We start from the raw sequence: 20,019 nt of genomic DNA, 5'->3' as shown, positions 1-20,019 counted from the left end.
GCCCTGCTCCAGTCTTCCCACGTCAATTCGTTTATACTTATTTATTTTTGTGGCCAGGAGAGACTGGGGGTCGGGTGCACAACCAAACATCTACTGCATATTAGAATCATTGGGAGTGCTTTTCAAAAGTCTTCGATTTGTGGGCAAATAAATTCAAATGCCCCCTTAGCTTGGTGGCCTGAGCCCTTTCAAGTCAGGCCTCTGCTACGTCCCCAGCACCATATCCACATTGCATTGCACCAAATTCCGCTAGATCCTACACCACAATCCCATTCCAGTCACTCTCATATGAACAAGGGCCATAGCAATCAAAGTAATTTTAGAATCTACCCACTGCCCATGTAAGAGACTCTGAATGTATTATTGCCTTGGTCAAGTGGGTTCAGGGAATCGGGCCAAACTAAATCATCGAATCGCTGACACTGATGGAGCCACTAATATGTGCCAGATCTTTACTGCATTATTTTATTTAGGACTAATGATGGGGCTGTGAAGTGGGAACTATCGCCAGAGAAATCAGGTAACGTGTTCAAGGTCACCCAGCTAGTGAGGGCAGATGGACTCCAGGGCCCCACCTTCTTACTTTCCTTTCCAGGGCTGGGGCCCATGACATCCAGGCTCTCCTGGTGGAAGCAGTGACTCTTATGTTCTCTTCTTCTTTTTTTTTTTTTTTTTTTTGACGAAGTCTCACTCTGGTGCCCAGGCTGGAGTGCTGCAGTGAGGCGATCTCGGCTCACCGCAACCTCTGCCTCCCAGGTTCAAACGATTCTCCTGCTTCAGCCTCCTGAGTAGCTGGGATTATAGGTGCCCGACACCACACCCAGCTAATTTTTGGATTTTTAGTAGAGACAGGGTTTCATCACATTGGCCAGGATGGTCTCGAACTCCTGACTTTGTGATCCACCTGCATCTCGCTCTCAAAGTGCTGGGATTACAGGCATGAGCCACCGCGCCCTGCCTGGTGAGGGGAAGGGGCCTAAGGTACAATTCCCACAGGCCAAGGAGCTTGTGAAGCCCAAGACGGACTTGCTCCCAGATCCTCTCTCCCAGCTTTGTTTGTAAGGAGTCTTCCCCTTCTAGAATGCTCTCTACTTCAGTGTTGCCATTAGCAACCCAAGTGTGGCCCTGGATGATCATCTTGATTTCAGAAAATCTTGTTTTTCAAGTTTTCACACCACATTGGAGCAAGAGTCCACATGTTTGGATGACAGCAAGCATCCTGTGCTCTGCAATTTTAGGGCTTACCACCATTCCAGGTCTGCCACATGTGGTCAGGGTAATTAATGTATGACCTAACTAGGGTGCAGATGTAGTTGGAACCCACCACACCCCCAGAGATCATAGGGTTGCTGGGGACCTTTAGAACTCCAGTGGCATTCAGCGAGTTTAGATCCTGTCCAATCTAGATGTTCAGTGTTGGGCTCCCTTCCTTGTCTGATAATCCTAAGGCAGGAAAGACGTAGTTCTGCTCTCTACGAGTCTTGGAGGCAAGCATCTCCCCGGATGCCCATTTTTTTTTTTTTTTTCCTTTGTGGGCCTGGAATTTGAGCTGGTTGCTGACGTATTCAGAAATCCTATTCTTGCACCTTGGTAAGCATAAAATATGGATGGTCTTTTGTGGCACCTTCCTGAAGGAGGATTGTGCCCCAGTCCTGGGATGCAACAATTAGCTCCAGAAGGAGACTCCAGTCACCCGATTGGTAATCTGGGCAGGTCACTTAATCTGTGCCTGCTCGAGGTGATTACTGAGAATCACTCTTCCCCTCACTTGGTCGGTGCCAGTTGTGTGGCAGGGTCAGAGAGCCAGCTCCGACTCTTCACCCACAGAAGCAACCCCACTGACTCCCAGCCTGGAGTTCTTGTGCCATTTTTACACTAAAAAATAGGGAAGAGCCGTTTTTAACTCTCTGCTACCCAGTTTCTGGAGGGGACACAAAAAGAACAAAGCCGGGTTCAGAGAGTGTTCAGTTCATGTTTAATTCTTGTTCTCTCTTGGTTCTGATTTCTGGTTAGAACAGAGGTTTGCTTCCGGAGGTACTCCTTCTGCTTGGCTTCTGATGCTGGCTCTGTCCATAAAGGGGGCTGTGGCATTCATCATTCAACACATACTTCTGTTCTAGGCACTAAGGATACAAGCAGGGACAACACGTAAAATCCCTGTCCACGTGGAGGTTACAGTTTAGAGGGATATGCAGAAAATATATATATATAAATACTTGTATAATATGTAGGAAAGCGACCATTGCTAAGGGGAAAAAGATAATGTAGGAAATGCTGCAGACGCCAAATATTAGAGAGGTGACTAGCATTCAGGAACTTTCTGCGTGCCTCTGTTCACTGCTTTTGTGTTGTCAGAGGGGCTGACATCTTTCTGGAAGACCCAGAGCCCACCACTAAGCATATGGAAGGGGCTCAAGAGCTATTTTTGAATGAAACATCAAAGTACTTCATACGTGCAAAGCATGATGATAATGATGATAGTGATACTTTAAAGGTAAACTGTAGGCCGGGCGTGGTGGCTCACGCCTGTAATCCCAGAACTTTGGGAGGCTGAGGAGGGGGTAGATCACTTGAGGTCAGGAGTTTGAGACCAGCCTGAGCAACATGGCGAAACCCCGACTCTACTAAAAATACAAAAATTAGCCTGTCATGGTGGCAGGCACCTGTAATCCCAGCTACCAGGGAGGCTGAGGCAGGTGAATCACTTGAATCCAGGAGGTGGAGGTTGCAGTGAGCTGGGATTGTGCCACCACACTCTAGGCTTAGCAAAAGAGTGAGACTGTCCCCCCCCCACCAAAAAAAAAAGTAAACAGCTAAACTGTAGATCCTTGAATTCAGACTCCTCCTTTTTCTTCAGATGAAAAGTAGCAATGGAATATTCCAGCATTCCTCAGTGCCTTCAGTGTGTCCAGAGTGTTCTTGGTTTGCTCCCAGACTGTAATTTCCCCATACTATTTTTTTTTTTTTAAAATAACACTGAAAGCACTGTTATGTAATAAACCTCTGCATCCAAAAAAAAAAAGGTAGAAGAAAAGCAGAGAGCTTTTTTTTTTTTTTTGGTCTCTGTATTTATTGGCTGATTGGGAGCTATCAATTTCTGGTTATACTATCTTGTTGTGTGTCTTTGGGCAAACTGAGTTACTTTTCTGGCTTTCTTCACTGTATGTAAATAGGGCTCCCAATGACAAAAAAATCTGGGGGCTTGTTATGCAAAAAGAACAAAGGAACAATTTTTTTTTTCTCGAGTCCCATTCTGTCCCCCAGGCTGGCGTACAGTGGCACGATCTCAGCTCACTGCAACCTCCATCATGTGGGTTCAATTGATTCTCCTGCCTCAGCCTCCTGAGTAGCTGGACTACAGGTGCCCACTACCATGCCTAGCTAAGTAGAGGGGGTTTCACCATGTTAGCCAGGCTGGTCTCAAACTCCTGACCTCAAGTGATCTGCCCGCCTTAGTCTCCCAAAGTGCTGGGATTACAAGCGAGAGCCACCACATTGGCCAAAGGAACAATTTCAAACCACTCATCAATGATGTCAAACAACATTCAAGAGAGACATCTGGTGGGTCCAGCCTGGTCAGGGTCAGAGGCTCTTGGCCTAAGTGTTGTATTCTCATGGCCAGTATTTTCAGATCAAATAAAAGATGTGAATTTGACTTTGAATTTCAAATAAACAAATTTCTAATCTGGAATCTTCTAGGATTCTAGCACTGAGAAGCTAGAGACTCCTAGACATTCTAGCCAGGGAAGGCAGACTCAAATGATTAGAGGGATAAGACAGGTGACACCTAGATTTTTGTTTTTAAATGTTAACCACACATTCAGTTAAATCAGCAAAAACCCACTGTGTAGACCAAAGGAAACAATCTGCTCCGGCTACTTTATAAACTACAGTGAGGCCAAACCCTTTCAACCATTATACAGATGAGTCCCCCAAAATGGACAGATGTCAACAAGGCTGCATAGCTAAGGTTTCCCAAAAGATAATCAAAATATCACATTGAATGAAAGGCAATTGAAAATGCTAAGTCTGAAAGAGGCAGTAAGAGAGCCGTTCTATGCAGTTTGCAAGAGATTTTCACCTCCATCAATTTATCAGACTCTGAAAACATTCTGTAAGGCAGGCAGGGTGGATGACACTTATTTACAGTTGAGGTCACTGAGGGTCAGAAGGGCAAAGTGTCACTCTCTGCATAAAGTCACATAGGTAAGTCTACACAGGAAATTCTAGGGCTGTTCACTACACCTCTGATTCAGATAACAGGTAGGCTTCCTCTAAGATTTTAATAAAGACAGACTCAAAATCCTATATGACGTCCTATGAAGAGAAACAAGTCAGGAGGCCAGGCTGAGAGCCCAGACTTCTAACCCAGTTCGCAAATAAACAAGTGGCAAAGTAGTCAGATTCCAGCCTGTCACCAGGGTTGTGTCTTCTGTCCTAGCAGCTGTACAGCTTGTCTTACCACTGGACATTTGTTTCATGTACATTTTCACATAGGAAGGATGTTCTAAAAGATGCTGATAAAGATTTTTTAAAGGGTTTGAAGGGGATAGGATGTGATCTAGGGTTGTGCAGGGAGAGGAAAGGAAAAAGCACACAAAAATAACATTTATTAAGAGCCTAGAGTGGCATGCGCTGTGAAAGGCGTGGCATGTAATTCTTTCCCAGTTCTTTGCATGTCTGAATATTTCTCATTCTTCAGGTTTCAGCTCATATATCACATCCTCAGAGAACTTTCCTTGCCACTCTCTCTGAAGAGCCTCCCCGCTCCCACCACCGCTACTGTCTCTTGAACTTTCTCAGTCTGGCCATTCTATTAAAATCTGGAACGACTATGCTAGTTTGCGGACGAGTTCCCCCCAGGCTGCAGGCTCCATGAGGGCAGCGACAGTGTCTCTTTCTCAGATGAATGCCGGGTTGCCTATCGCGTACTTGGCACACAGTAAGTGCTCGCGAAATTGTTAAACACTCAAGGAATATTTACCAGAATACATATTCATGCTCCACCTTTGCTGAAAGAATTTCGACTAATTCTTCTTTAAGTCTCTCCCATCCTCTTGTACTATTAACACCATTGTAAGTAGGCGGTGGAGCTACATTTGCAGGGAGAGAGAAGAGCGAAAAATTGGCGCGCAGAGGTGTAAAGCGTTTTTCTCCAGGTCGCACCGCAGTCTGTACATTTGTGCCACTTGGACCGATTATGGGACAGCTTGCAAACAAATTATCTGCAAACTAACGAAGCCTATTTTTAAAGATCCCTGTTCCTCGCAGCTCTAGGCGATGACATCAGAGAACCCGGAGTTCCACCTCCGAGCCAAGCCCGGTGGTGCTCAAAAACTACGAATACCAGGAAGCACCGCGGCGCGGCGGCCCAGAGCTCAGTGCGCAACCCTCCCCGGCGCGCCGAGGCCGCCGCCGCTGGAACCAGGAAGACACCAGCCACCCGGCCCGCCACGCCGCCGGGACCCGCGCGGGGCCTGCCGGGACTCGTAGTCTCTGCGGGCTGGGAGCGCCGGCTCCGGAATCTCAGCCGCCGTCTGAGGGCTGAGGCAGCGTGGGGACGCGTGCGCAGTGCGCGAGCTGGCCGTCGTGGACGCCGCTCCGGGCAGCCAAGCCTCTGTGGCAGCCGGGGCCGCGGCGGCGCGGGTGCTCCGGGCCGAGGCCGCGGTAAAGTTTGGCTTAAGGAACGCGGCTGCGCTGGAGCAGGGGTGGGGGACGGGGCCGCCGGAGCGCGGTTCCCGCTGAGGCGAGCGGGGAGGCGTCCGCCGAGGGGCCGGGGGCGCGGGTGAGTGCGGGTCCGGCGCCCCTTCAGCGCACGTCCGCCCCGCGCGCCGCAGCACCTGGAGGCCGCCGGGCGGGTTCACCTGCCCTGGCTCGGGGCCGCGGGAGGGGGCGGCGTCTTCTTCCCGTGGGTCCCCGATTGTTTTCCCGACGTCAGCCCTCGGCGGCGCCCGGCGGGGAAGGGCGGGAGGCCCGCGGCGGTCGCGGGGCCAAAGAGCTCCTCGGCGTCTCCGCCCCCCGAGAAATCCCGCTTGGGGCGCGGTGCGCGCAGCTGCCCGGGGATTCCCGGTGGCGCCGGTCGGAGCGGCTCCCTCCAGGGCTGTGCCCGCGGGGCGCGCGGCCCCGGGCATCCTTTCCTGGTGTTCAATGCGTTTTGGCTTCAGGACTTGCCGAGGCCGAAGCCGGCTCCGCCCTGGGCCCTGAAGTCGGGCGGTGTCCGCGGTGTACCTCCGCACCTTCGGGGCAGGTGGCCAGAGGCAGCGTTGAAAGCGACTTGCCCAAGGTCAAGCAGGTGGCACTGGGGAGGCGACCAGACCCAGGTCTTTCGACGCCGAGGCCAACTGCCAACCGCAGAGCTTTGGGGCCGTCCTGAGTGGTTTGTGGTTTGTTTCAGATGCTTTCTATTGACCTCCTGGAAAGATGGGAAAGTGTGTCATAATGAAAGCGGTCTTGTTGCTTATAGTGTTTACTGCCTTTGGTAGAATTGTAGTGAGGCTGTGCCCCCGAGCAGAGCATCTGCCGTGGTCTGGGCATATAAATAATGAAACTCCTTTGCTGTCTTTGGGGGCAGTACAAGAAGAGGTTCAAGGAACAAATATCCAGGCAGTTTCTGCATTTTCCTCGTCTGTTTCACCTTCCAGTTCTGCAATACTTGTTTTCTTATTTTACAATTGATCGTTGACTGTTTTAATAAGATTTTCTTTGTCTTAATGAAGTCACTGCCCCTTGTGAGTTAGTTTTCTAAATAGAAAATCTTATTTCCTGTGTGTTTAATGACTGGAACAAGTAGCGCACTATGAGGTTTACACCATTGTCTTTTATCTTAGAACTCCTGATCAATCTGCTTAGTTTCCCCAAGTACTCAGCTTGCATACTCAGATGCCACTGAAACCATTTACAGCAAAGTTTGGGTAAGAGTTATATGATTTTTTGTGAAACTATGTTTTTCTTCACAATCTGAAGAACTTGAAGACCCGTTATATTAAAATAATAAGATTTTTTCTGAACCACAATGCCTGTTTACTTTTCATGCTCTTATTTTTTCATGTTGACACACGTATGACAAAAGAAATATTTCCCCCAGTGGAGTTAGTTTAAGTGTTTTTTTATCTTGGCCAATTTTCCCAAGGAAAATTGCATTTTAGAGTACTGACACATTTAAACAAGAGTATTTAAGTTTGACAGAATTTGAATTAATAAAGTAGTTAATTTACTTTATGGTGCCGTAAACCTTACACTGTATCCACTGACAGTTTTCTCTTGTAGCGTATACCTGTATCAAGGTGTATGACTGAATTTAGTGACATTAAGAATATATATATTATGTAAATATATGTGTGTACACACACCGCGCGGGCGCGCGCAGAGCTTCCAGTCTTTATCTTGTTAATTAGTATGTTCATTGTCGCTTTGGTAGGGGGGAAAGTAGCAGGTTTGTATCTTTTTTTCTCCCCAGTTTTAGCAGTGTAACAAAATAGGAAAGATGGTGTGTAAATTTGAGTTTGTCATAGACTAGGAGAGACAGTGAAACAGGATAAGTATACAATTGTGAGGAAATTGCCATGAGTTCATAAGCCGGAAGGACCTTTTTAGAAGTGTTTAAGGATGTTAAGAATAGCATTGGATTCTTTTCTTTAAAAAGTCATTGTGGGCAGTATTCAAGTATTGGTTGCTAGCATATAGGATATGACAATATTGACGACTCCTAGGAACATACTTGGGAAAGGTGGAAACATTTTACATTTTTATGGGGACTTCCCCCCCCCAAAAAAAATCGTTTAATGGAGATTTAAACAAAGTGACTTTTTGACTTAAGCCTGGAAGTTCTTTATTATTATTAGTCATGCTGCAAATCCCAAAGTTATTTTAATTGTGTGATAATTTGTAACCCAGAATGAAATCTAAGAAATAATTTATTAGCATAATTTAAGTCATACTTTGATATTGACATATTGCTTGATGTCAAGTCGTTATTGTTTAAGTAACTTATTTGAGAATGAGGAAGATAGTTTTCTGAATATAGTGTAGTAATTATTTGTGACAATAGTAACACTGCTTTTATTAGAAAATATTCGGTTTGATAGCACTAACTGCCTTAAAGTATTTCCTATTTGATGCCAACTGCGAGCTAAGGTAATATACAAATAATTACTTTTCTCATTTTGGAGCAATTTACTTTTGGTAATATTAAAATTTAAATTTGAAGTTTAAAAAATCTTATTTTAGATCTACAATGATACAATAAAATGACTTCAGTAGGAGGCAAATATTAAGATTTGGTTTTAGGTTTTTTGACCATTCGTGAGTACATACCCAGCATTTAAGAATTTATTGACATGGTATCTGAAAGGAATGCTTTCAGAAAGGGCAGAAAACTTGGTAGCTTTAGATGATTGTCTATAATGCTTAATTATTTTTAGAAACATAAAAATATGGGATGTTTTTATGTAAACATAAAGCATCCTGTTGTTACAGCACTGGAACTCTCTTACACTTACTGAGCAATATTAAACCATTTGACCCTAAGTAACTTTTTTTCTTGTGGGTACTGTCTAATAGGGGATATGTGAGTTTGTGATTCCTAGATGCTTAAGCACACATATGTTTGCTCTTTATTTTAGTAAACCTTTTAATTAGTTGAATTGATTTTATTCAGGAAGATGGGGCTTTGGGGATTTTATAAGCTTTCTTTGAACTGGAATTTCTGTTGGATATAACAGAAAATTAGTCATTTAGGATTTTTTTTAAGTTAAATAAGTTTTAGAGCAAAATATTGTTTCCTACATGGAACTCTTATGAGGCTTGTCAGTCTGATAGCTTTATTCTCCAGAAAGTTGTGGTTTTTAGTCCTTTAGGCAGCCTAGCCTTTTATGGTTTAACCATTGAACTCTAGATTCTGGATTCAATCTAACCTCTTGAAGGAAAAGACAATCACGGGCACTAGAATTGGAAATGATCTCAGAGGGCTTCTAATGTAGCATCTCACCCGATACAGTAAATCCCTCCTGAGAATTTCCATGTCAGGTGTTCCCTCCCATTATTAAGGGTGAGAATGCTGTTGCATATGTCATCAGGTTATTCAGCAGTCCAGTCTTACTGAGAACAAACACAAGAGTTTTCATGAGTTTGAATTTTCACCATTCACTGCCTTTAACTATATTTTGTAGGCTCTTTCTCTCCCACCCTGCTGTCCCCCACCCCCCATAACATCATGGGTAAATGATAGCTTTTCTGTCATTTACAGTTACCAAAAAGCTCTAGGCGGGGCTCAGTGGCTCATGCCTGTAATCCCAGCACTTCAGAAAGCCGAGGTGGGAGGATGGCTTGAGCCCAGGAGTTTGAGACCAGGCTGGGAAACATGACAAAACCTTGTCTCTACAGAAAATAGAAAAATCAGCCGGGCGTGGTGGCACGTGCCTGTAGTCCCAGATAGTTGGGAGGCTGTTGTGGGAGGATCCCTTGAGCCTGGGAGACAGGTTGCAGTGAACAGAGATTGTGTTGTGGCACTCCAGCCTGGGTGACAGAAGAGTGAGACCCTGTCTCCAAAATAAATAAATAAATACATAAACTATTTTTTTATTATCAAACAGTCTATTCCAGTTTGAAAGTTCAATCTCATATATATTCAATTTAAAGGTTTTTTTTTTTTCCCCCTTCCTTACCCCATGGTCAGGCCACTTACTTCCTGAAGCACTTGGGGTATGGATGGCTTGTGGTAAGCTCCTGGGATACCTCTTTCCTTTCCCTCTTGAGGGATCTACTTGGATACAAACGTGTCAAGAAGAGAAGTAGAAAAAGACAAGTGTTTGTTACTGGTGCTGTTAAAGTCCTCTCTTGATTAACAGTGGCAGGCCATTGCAGTCCACTAATAGGCAACCAAACTGGCATTTTTGGTGAGATCTTGCAGGGAGACTCCTGCTGCAGTTTCTGGATATGGAATTTTCTGTAGCTAAACCTTTTCCAACCTACACACCCATCTGCTTGCTCCCATCCTGTCAGTTTACCCACTGGTTACGTGAATGTGTGTGAGTTGGGGTGGAGATCTTTTCTCTCTGCAGAGAGAGATTTTGATAATGGCAAAACAACTCCAGTCCAGGTACCCTATGGTTTCCATTCAACCTACTGGAAACTCACTTCCTTGTGATGTCAAATAGTGACATACAGACTACTTAAGTCTGCCTTCTTTCTGTGCCCTGCCATTTCTTGTCAGTTCTCTTTGTCCCCCCTTTTCAAGTAGACGCACAGGGTCGGTCTCTCAGTCTGCTGCATAAGTAGATGTGGAACTGGAGAATGGGATGAGAGTCTCTTCTAGGCCCCTCTGATCTTGGTGAGTGACTTCTGTTAGAGGCCCCTGCCACTGTTTTGGGTGAAGACCTTCTTCCTTTCCCTGTGTTCTCCCTGAAGACTTCTAGTTCTTTCTCTCTCTTCTGTCAACTGCTCTTACAGAGTGGAAGGATGGTGCTGATTAGGGTGCCAGAGCCATGCCTGACTCTACAGATGTTTGCTTCTCGTTGTCTATATATCCTCAGCTTTGTGTTTGTCAGTGATTGTGGGGAACGGGACTAGTCCCTCTCGACATGTTTTAACAAATAATAGTGAAGTCTTGTGGCCTGATGAGGTCTCACTGTGTAGAATTTAATTTTTCTTTGCTTTTTCTTATATCACTGAGGCTGTTTCTGTGTTTTGCTTTATTTTTTGGCTTCCTGGTTCCTGACTGATGAGATGTTAACTGTGATTATGTTAATTTATGACTGATTTGTAAGATCTAACTATACCTTAGAGTATGAGTAAAGCCGAAGGAGAAATTTTGGTGGGGGGCCATGTTAATAATATAATTGTGTCTGTTTTTGCTTCATGTAATTTTTACTAAGAATATAAATTCAAATGGAAATATAAGGTTTGAACCTTTTTCCTTCCATTATTTAAATAAATCAGTTAAATCTGGTAAATGATTCTTGTCTGATGAGGAAGAACAACTTTCTATCTGGAAACTTAATGTTAATCTTTGATGCAGTAATTATGGTTTACTTCATACTTCATTCAACAATAGTTACTGAGGGTCTTCCATGTGACAGCCACTGCTTTGGGCATTGGAGAAACAACAGTAAATAACATCCCTGCTGTCATGGGGCCTACATTACAGTGTGGGGAAACAAACAAGAAACAGGTAAATGAGTGAAACTGTATCATTCGTTAGATACCAGTAAATGCTAAGGAGGAGAATAACATAGGGAACCGAGATGGAAGTGGCAGAACGGTTTGGAGGATTTGCAATTTTAGATAAGATCTAAAAGAAGGTGTTCAGTGAGAAAGTGACTTTGAGTTAAGTCCTTGAGTGGGAATCTTGTCTGGTGAGTCCAGCGGCCAAATGAATGAGTAAGGTGGGTATTGGGATGGGATAATAGGGCAGACGAGGCCTAGCGGTCTTTATGAGGGCTTTGGTTTTTAGGTTTTTACTTTGAATGAGATGGGATCCTGTTGAAACAATAGTTGTCAACCTTGACTGAATGTTAGAATTATCGGGAAAGCTTTAAAAAAGTACTGATGCCTCGATCCCATCCCAGAGTTTCTGATTTAATTGGTTGGCGGTGGTGGGGGAGGCAGTGTTTTAACGTAGGCATCAGGAATTTTTAAAACTCTCAGGTAATTCTAGTAAGTGGCCAAGGTTGACATCTATTGCATTGAAGAATTTTGAGCAGAGTGAGGTATTACATAGTATTGAGGAGTGTGACTCTAGAGCCAGACTCCTCCAGTTTGACTCCTGGCACTGCCACTCCTAAGCATGTGACCTTAAGCAGATGTCTTGGTTTTCTCATCTGTAAAATTGTTACAAGGATTAAACAAACTAATATTTAGGTATTTAGAAATGTGCTTTATGAGTAGTACTATGTGTAAGTGTTTATTGAATGAACACTTGAATAAATGTTTTAATGGTATCACTTTGACTGCTGTGTTGAGAATAGATTGAAGTGTGGTAAGGGCCAGATCTAGGAGAGACCCTTAGCAATAATCCAGGTGGGAGGTCATGGTCACTTAGACCAGAGTGGCAGCAAGTGGTAAGAAGTAGGATTCTGGTTATAATTTGAAGATGGAGATGACAGGATTTGCTGATGGATTGGACATAGGATAGGATATGGTTTGGATTTGTGTCCCCACCCAAATCTCCTGTCGGATTGTAATCCGCAGTGTTGGAGGAGGGGCCTGGTGGGAGGCGATTGGATCACAGGACAGACATCCCTACTTGCTGTTCTCATGATAGTGAGGGAGTTCTCGTGAGATCTGGTTGTTTAAAAGTGTGTACCTCTCTCTCCTCTCTTTCTTCCTCCTGCTTCTGCCATTTAAGAGGTAACTCCTCCCTCTTCACCTTCCACCATGATTGTAAGTTTCTTGAGGCCTCCCCAGTCATGCCTCCTGTACAGACTGTGGAACCATGAGCTAATTAAACCTCTTTTCTTTATAAATTACCCAGGTAGTTCTTTATAGCAATGCAAGAACGGACTACCACAGGGTGAGAAAAACTTAAGTATGACTTCAAGGTATTTTGCCAGAACAGCTGAAAGAAGGGAGTGGCCCTTTACTGAGCTAGGAAAGGCTGGATCAGGTTTCTGAGGGGAATATCTGAAGCTCAGTTTAAGTTTGAGATGGCTTGTTAGATAAGTGGAACCGTAGAATAGGCAGTTGTATACTTGGGTCTGGAGGTCAACAGTGTTCAAAGCTGGAGATAACAGTCTGGAAGTCATCAATATTTAGACCTGTGAGAATGAGTAAGCTCACGAAGACACTGAGTATATATAGGAAAGAGATCCACAGACCACTCTCTGGGATACTCCAACAATAGAGGTCTGGGAGATGAAATAGTCCTTAGGGTTTCTAACATACTCTAGAATGAAATACATTTGTAATTGTTTCTTTTTTTTAAAAAAAGCTTTATTGAGATATAATTCACAACATATAATTCACTTATTTAAAATGTATGATTTAGTGCATTCACAGTTATGTGGATAACATCACAATCAATTTTAGAATATTTGTATCTCCCCCGAAGAAACCCTGTACCCTCTCATCCTTAGACAACAACTCATTTCCTCTGTACCTAGGCAACTAGTAATCTACCTTCAATCTTTATAGATTTGCCCATTCTAGATATTTCTTGTCAGTGGAATCATACTATACTTGGTTTGTTTAGAGAGAAATGGTATCCATTAGTACCTAGCTTCTGGATTCAATAGATACCAAGTTATTTGGTAAAGGTGGGGGCTGTAAGATCTCTCCAATGTAAAGATACATTTCCTGTTTGCAACTAGTAACAAAACTGTGGGATGATATTTTGATACTGTGAATATTCTGTTTCCTAATAGCATTTCATCTACTGGTTTTAGTGTTCATTGAAGATGCTTGTGTAAATCAGTGAGACATTGGGATTACAAAGTGGTGATTTTCTGTTACTATCATATCATCAGAAATTATGTAGTTCATAGTATTTCTAATTCAGACATATTATACACAGTTTGTTCTTCTGTTTTGTGTTTGTACCTCTTTACTCTCACTGTGAAAATCTTGGTTCCTAATAACAAATAAATGTTTTCTTTTATTTTAAATATAATTAATCATATCAACTTATTTACATTATCCAATAATGTACATTATAATGATCTGGAAGTCTTATCATACCTAAAATGTTTCACATTACAGTACCAAGTAGGAATGCTGGATCACAGGATAACAGTATATATGATTTTGTGAAATAGTACCAGATTCACCCAATAGGGTTTTAACATTTTGCCTTCTTGTCAGCAATGTAAGTTTCTGTTTTCTTACAGCCTCATCAGTATAGTGTGTTGTCAAGCTTCTGAATTTTTGCCAGTCTAATAGATGATTAATGGTATATCTGTGTAGTATAGATTTAAAAAACTTCTATTATGGAGATTTGTGAACATCCACAAAAATAGAAAAGTGTAACCAATCCCATGAACACCATCATTTAGCCCCAGCAACTACCAACCCAACTACCAATGCCTCCTCTCTTTGTTCCCTTCTCTCAAATTATTTTGAAACAAATCCCAGATAACATTTTTTTCTTTTCTTTCTTTCTTTTTTCTTTTCTTTCTTTCTTTCTGTTTTTTTTCTTTCTTTTTTTTTTTTTTTGAGACAGGGTCTTGTTCTGTTGCCCAGGCTGGAGTACAGTGTCACAGTCATAGCTTCCTGCAACCTCAGTCTCCCAGGCTGAAACGATTATCCCACCTCAGCCTCCCAAGTAGCTGGGACTGCAGGCACACACCACTATGCCTGGGTAATTTTTTTTTTTTGGTGGAGATAATGTCTCGTCATATTGTAGGCTTGAACTCCTGAACTCATGCAATCCTCCCACCTCAGCCTCCCGAAGTGCTGGGATTACAATTGTGAGCCACCATGCCTGGCCCCAGATAAATAACATTTTATTTTATATCAGTATAAGTATCTCTAAATGAAAAGGACTCCTCCTTTTTTTGGTAACAATCACAATACCATTATCACACCAAAAATAATGTGTCTGTTTTCTTAATATCATCAGAAAATATTCAAATTTCCGATTTTCTTAAATATATCAGGTTTTTTTTTTTTTTTTTTTTTTTTTAAGAAACAGGATTTAAATCAAATCCACATGTCATAATTGGTCCAGATGTCTTTTAAAGTATTTTTAAATTCATAGGTTTCTCCTCCAGTTCCTTTTCTTCTCCTACTTTTGAATTTAATTTTAAAGAAACCAGTTATCTTTCCTGAGCCATTTCTTACCATATAGATTTTGCAATTTGAATCCCTGTGATAGTTTCTCGTGTTCTTCCTATTCTTGCGATGTCATTGGCAATGGCTACATCTTGGTATGGTTTTTTGTCTTTCTCCTATTATGAGTGATACTGAATATCTCGTCATATATTTAACGGCCATTTTAATATCTTTTTTGGTACAATGTTCATGTCCTTTACTCATTTTTCTATTGAACGTTTGATATGTTTCCCTTGACATTTTTTGCAAGCTCTTTTAATGTTAGAGAGATTAGCCCTTTTTCTGTGATATAAGTTGCAAATATTTTCTACTGGCTTTGACTTTGCTTATGAGGTTTTTGCCATGGAAAGCTTTTAAAAAACTTTATCTGTAGTCATTTATAAATGAGTTTTTAAAATTGTTACTGGGCCAGGTGTGGTGCTCACACCTGTAATCCCAGCACTGTGGGATGCCAAGGCAGGTGGATCATTTGAGGTCAGAAGTTAGAGACCAGCCTGGCCAACATGGTGAAACCCTGTCTCTACTGAAAATACAAAAATTAGCCAGGCGGGAGTGGCGTGGTGCCTATAATCTTAGCTACTCGGGAGGCCGAGGCATGAGAATTGCTTGAGCCTGTGAGGTGGAGGTTGTGGTGAGCCGAGATCACGCAACTGCACTGCAGTCTGGGCAACAGAGTGATACCCTATCTCAAAAAAATTTTTTTTTTTTTTTACATTGGTACTAGGTTTTTAATTAACCTCTTGAAGTTACATTCAATAAACTGGATCTGTTTAAAATGTATAATTTGATGAGTTTTGACCATGTCTACAATCACATTAAGATACAGAACATTTCCATAACTCTGAGAAGTATCCTCATGCCACTTACAGTCCTTCCCTTCACCCTCAGCTCCAAGCAACTACTACTGATCTGCATTCCGTCCCTATAGATTGGTTTGCAGTTTTCAGAATTTTATAGAAATATAATTATTTCTATAAATAAATAACACTAAAACCACTAGATGAAATGTTGTTAGGAAACAGGATTGTTATAGAAGGCCATATCCTTTTGTGTCTGGCTTTTTTTTTTTTTTTTTTTTGAGACTGAGTTTTGCTCTTGTTGCCCAGGCTGGAGTGCAATGGTGCGATCTAGGCTCACTGCAACCTCCACCTCCTAGGTTCAAGCAATTCTCCTGCCTCAGCCTCCTGAGTAGCTGGGATTAGAGCATGCATCACCATGCCCGGCTAATTTTGTATTTTTGGTAGAGACGGGGTTTCTCCATGTTGGCAGGCTGGTCTTGAACTGACCTCAGGTGATCCACCTGCTTTGGCCTCCCAAAGTGTTGGGATTACAGGCGTGAGCCACTGTGCCCAGCCTATTTCTGGCCTTTTTTCTGCTTAGTATTATCGTTTTGAGATTCATTCATGTTGTTGGATCTGTCAGTAGTTCCTTTTTACTGTAGAGCAGTATTCCATCTCTATTGATTTGTTCCATCTCCCGTATCTTTTTGATCTGGCTTCTTTCATATACCAAGATACAGTTGAGATTTATTAGTTGCTCATGTATCAATAATTTGTCCCTTTATTTTGCCAAGTAATATTTTATTGTATTGGATACACCACGGTTTGTTTATTCATACACCAGTTGAAGGACATTTGGGTTGTTCTTGGTTTTTTTTTTTTTTTTTTTTTTTGCCAATTATGACTAATACTGCTATAAACATTTGTATCCAACATTTGATGTGAACATAAGCCTTCAATTCATTTGGATAAATACCTAGGAGTGGGATGGCTGGATTGTATGGATATGTTTAATTATAAAAACTGCCAAGCTGTTTTCCGAAGTTGCTATGTCATTTTGCATTCCCACCAGCGATGTATGATAGTTGATTTATTCCACATCTTTGGCAGCATTTAGTGTTGTCAGGGTTTTTTTGTTTGTTTGTCACAGACATTTTAGTTGGTATGTTATAGTATCTTGTGGTTTTTATTTGCAATCACTTTCCTGAATAGTTATGGTAGACATCTATTTGTGTGTTTATTTACTATTTTTATATCTTCTATGTCAACTTGTGTGTTCCAGGTTTTTTGACCATTTTCTTATTTGGTTGTCTTTTTGAATTGTAATAATTACCTGCCTGTTCTAGGGTATCATTTGTTGTCTAGATACATATATATTGAATATGTTCCTCATTTGGTGGCTTGTCTTTTCATTTCTTTATGGTGTCTTTTGAAGAGCAATTTTAAAGTTTGGTTACGTTTCAAATATATCAACTATTACATGATTCAGGCTTTTTGTGTCTTACCTAAGAAATACTTGTCTCCCCTTAAGGTCCTGAAGACTTTGTCCTATATTTCGTTCTAGAAGCTTTATCATTTTAGCTTTTACATTGGGTCAGTGATCGATTTAGAGTTAGTTTTTTTCCTCATAGATAGTCAATTATTCCAGTCTTGTTTGTTGAAAAGACTGTCCTTTCTCTACAAAATTGCCTTGGCACCTTGGTTGAAAATTAACTGTTCTCCCCTCCTGTTTACTAGGAGAATTTGTAAAAGATTGGTGTTATTTTTTTCCTTACGGGATTGGTAGAATTCACATATAAACTATTCTAGGCTTGGACTTTTCTTTTTGGGGTTTTAGTAATGAATTCATTTGCTTTGGTAGAAATAGGTACTTCAGATTTTATTTTTCATCTTGTGTCAGTTTTTTCAAAATTGTATTTTTTCAAATAATTTGTTTACTTCTAAATTATCAAATTTGTTTGCATGAAGTCTTATTACCCACTTAATATCTATAGGGTGTGTAGTGATAACCTCTCTGTTCTTCCTAGTATTGGTGATTTGCTTTCTCTCTTTCACTTGGTTCACATAGCTATAGATTTATCAGTTTGATCTTTTCAAAGAAACAGCTTTTGGTTTTGATTTTCTTCATTGTTTGTTTTCAGTTTTCTTAGCTTCTTTTCTGATATCTATTATTCCCTTTGTATTTTGGGTTTACTTTACCTTTTTCTAGCTTTTTTAAGGTGGAGTTTATGTCATTGATTTTAGACCTTTTCTAATAAAAACATCTTAAGACTATAAATTTTCCTTTAAAATCACCTTTAGCTGCATACTACAAATTTTGACTGTTAAAAATTTTCATTTAGTTAAGAATGTTTTCTGATTTCCCTTTTGATTTCTTCTTTTACCCATATTTTATTTAAAAGTGTATTTTAATTTTCAAATAGCTATTCAGGTAATAATTTCATCTATAGCACTAAAAACCAATGAAAATTCTGACATTTGTTTATAAAATTCCTTGAATGTTCTGTATATTATATTTATATGGTATATGCCTGAGGGCTTTTCTGTAGCCTAAAATAACAGTTCATTATTTTTCACTGTTCTCTGGGTTGAAGGAGCTCATTTGGGCAGTTCCCTCTTGGGGGTCTTTCTCTCTCGTAGTTGCAGTCAAATGGCAGCTGGAATGAGAGTCATCTGAAGGCTTGACTGGGTTGGATGATCAATATAGCCTCTTCACTCACTCTGCTGGAATGGCTGGGACAGCTGAGTGTGGCCTGGTCACCTCTCTTTACACAGCTTCTTCATGGGATTAGTTGGCTTTCCCACAACAAGGCAGTCTGAAGGCAGTCAGATTTCCTATATGACAGCTGACTTCTAGAGTGAGCATTCTAAGACATTGAGTTTTTTCAAGTAGCTAATTTATCTGCTCTATTCTTTTAAACTAAGAAGTAAGATAAATTGTATTGGGGCAGTCATTGTAGAAACTGCCTAGTAAGTAACATTACAGCATCCTTTATTTTTATTTTTTAGTCGAGGTGAAATTAGCATAAGATTACCCATTTTAGTGTGTACAACCCAATGACATGTCATACTTTCACAGTGTCAGTGTTGTGCAACTATCACCTGTATCTACTCTCAAAACATTTTCATCACCTATTAAGCAGCTCTTCTGCATTTCCCACTTTATTCAGTCTTTGGCAACCACCAATCTACTGTTTGTTGCTCTGGATTTATCTATTTAGGATCTTTCATATAAATAGAATCATATAACATGTACCTTTTTGTTGCTGGCTTCTTTCATTTAGCATCTTTCCGAGGTTTATCTAGGCTGTAGCATGTATCAGTACTTCATTCCTTTTTATGTCTGAAAAATATTCCATTGTATGCATATGCTACGTTTTATTCATCCATTCACCCACTGATGGATGTTGGGGTTGTTTCCACCTTTTGGCTATTTGTGAATAATGCTGCTATGAACATTTCATATACAAGGGTTTATTTGCCTACCTGTGTTCAATTCTGAATATCTGTAGACAAATCTCAGAGATATTGTGGGTTCAATTCCAGTCCATGGCAATAAGATAAATGTTGCAATAGAATCAGTCACACTAATTTTTTGGTTTCCCAGTACATACAAAAACTATGTTTACACTATACTGTAGTTTATTAAGTGTGCTAAGCATTATGTCTAAGAAATGTACAAACCGTAATTTGAAAATATTTTGTTGCTTAAAAATGCTAACAGTCATCTGAGCCTCTTCAAATGAGTGGTAATTTTTTGCTGGTGGAGAGTTGTACCTCAGTGTTGATGACTGCTGACTGTTTAGGGTAGTGGTTGCTGAAGGTAGGGGTGGCTGTGCCATTTCAGGAAACCACTTTTTTTGCTCATCCATGGAAGCAACTCCTCATCTGTTCAAGTTTTAGCATGAGATTACGGTAATTTAGTCACATTTTCAGGCTTCTCTTCTAATTCTAGTCCTTTTGCTATTTCTGTCATATCTGTAGTTACTTCCTCCACTGAAGTCTTGAACCCTTCCAAGTCATTCATGAGGGTTGGAATCAACTTCTTTCAAAGCCTTGTTAATGTTGATACTTGGACCTCCTCCTGTGAATCATGAATGTTCTGAACGGCATCTAGAATGATGAATCCTCTCCAGAAGATTTTCAGTTTACTTTGCCCAAATCTATCAGAGGAATCACTATCTATGGCAGCTATATTTCAAATCACAAATGTTTATCTCGTATCACAAAATGTGTTTCTGAAATAATAAGACTTGAAAGTTGAAATTACTCTTTGATCCATGAGCTGCAGAATGGATGTTGTGTTAACAGGCGTGAAAACAACATTAATCACCTTGTACATTTTCATCAGAGCTCTTGGGTGACCATGTGCATTGTCAATGAGCAGTGATATTTGGAAAGGAATCTTCTGAGGAGTAAGTCTCAACAGTGGGGTTAAAATATTCAGTGACCGGTTGCGGTGGCTAATACCTGTAAT

General features: G+C 41.2%; 1 protein-coding gene and 1 long non-coding RNA gene across 12 annotated transcripts in view; one reads left to right on the top strand and one right to left on the bottom strand.

The window, feature by feature from the left end:
- Positions 1–1,952: 1,952 nt before the first annotated feature.
- On the bottom strand, positions 1,953–5,490 carry LOC116269404. Its single transcript, XR_004176864.1, has 2 exons — positions 4,985–5,490; positions 1,953–2,123 (listed from the first exon to the last, which is right to left on the bottom strand). It is a non-coding gene; the product is annotated as an uncharacterized LOC116269404 (long non-coding RNA).
- A 50-nt stretch (positions 5,491–5,540) lies between these two features.
- PLEKHA1 (pleckstrin homology domain containing A1) overlaps positions 5,541–20,019 on the top strand; it is a 58,064-nt gene continuing 43,585 nt past the window's right edge. For 8 of the 11 annotated variants that reach the window (XM_003904347.3, XM_021943800.2, XM_021943798.2 and 5 more), the window contains exon 1: positions 5,541–5,667. The gene's annotated coding sequence lies outside the window, so the exon portion shown is untranslated. Of the gene's footprint in view, positions 5,668–5,715; positions 5,786–6,276; positions 6,384–6,803; positions 6,912–20,019 lie in introns of those variants that run through there. The other 3 variants (XM_021943797.2, XM_021943796.2, XM_021943795.2) reach the window with 3 other exon arrangements.

Source organism: Papio anubis, chromosome 11, assembly GCF_008728515.1.
Source record: "Papio anubis isolate 15944 chromosome 11, Panubis1.0, whole genome shotgun sequence".
NCBI classification, from domain to species: domain Eukaryota; kingdom Metazoa; phylum Chordata; class Mammalia; order Primates; family Cercopithecidae; genus Papio; species Papio anubis.
Note: the sequence above shows the minus strand (reverse complement) of the source record. Positions and strands in the feature narration are given on the sequence as shown.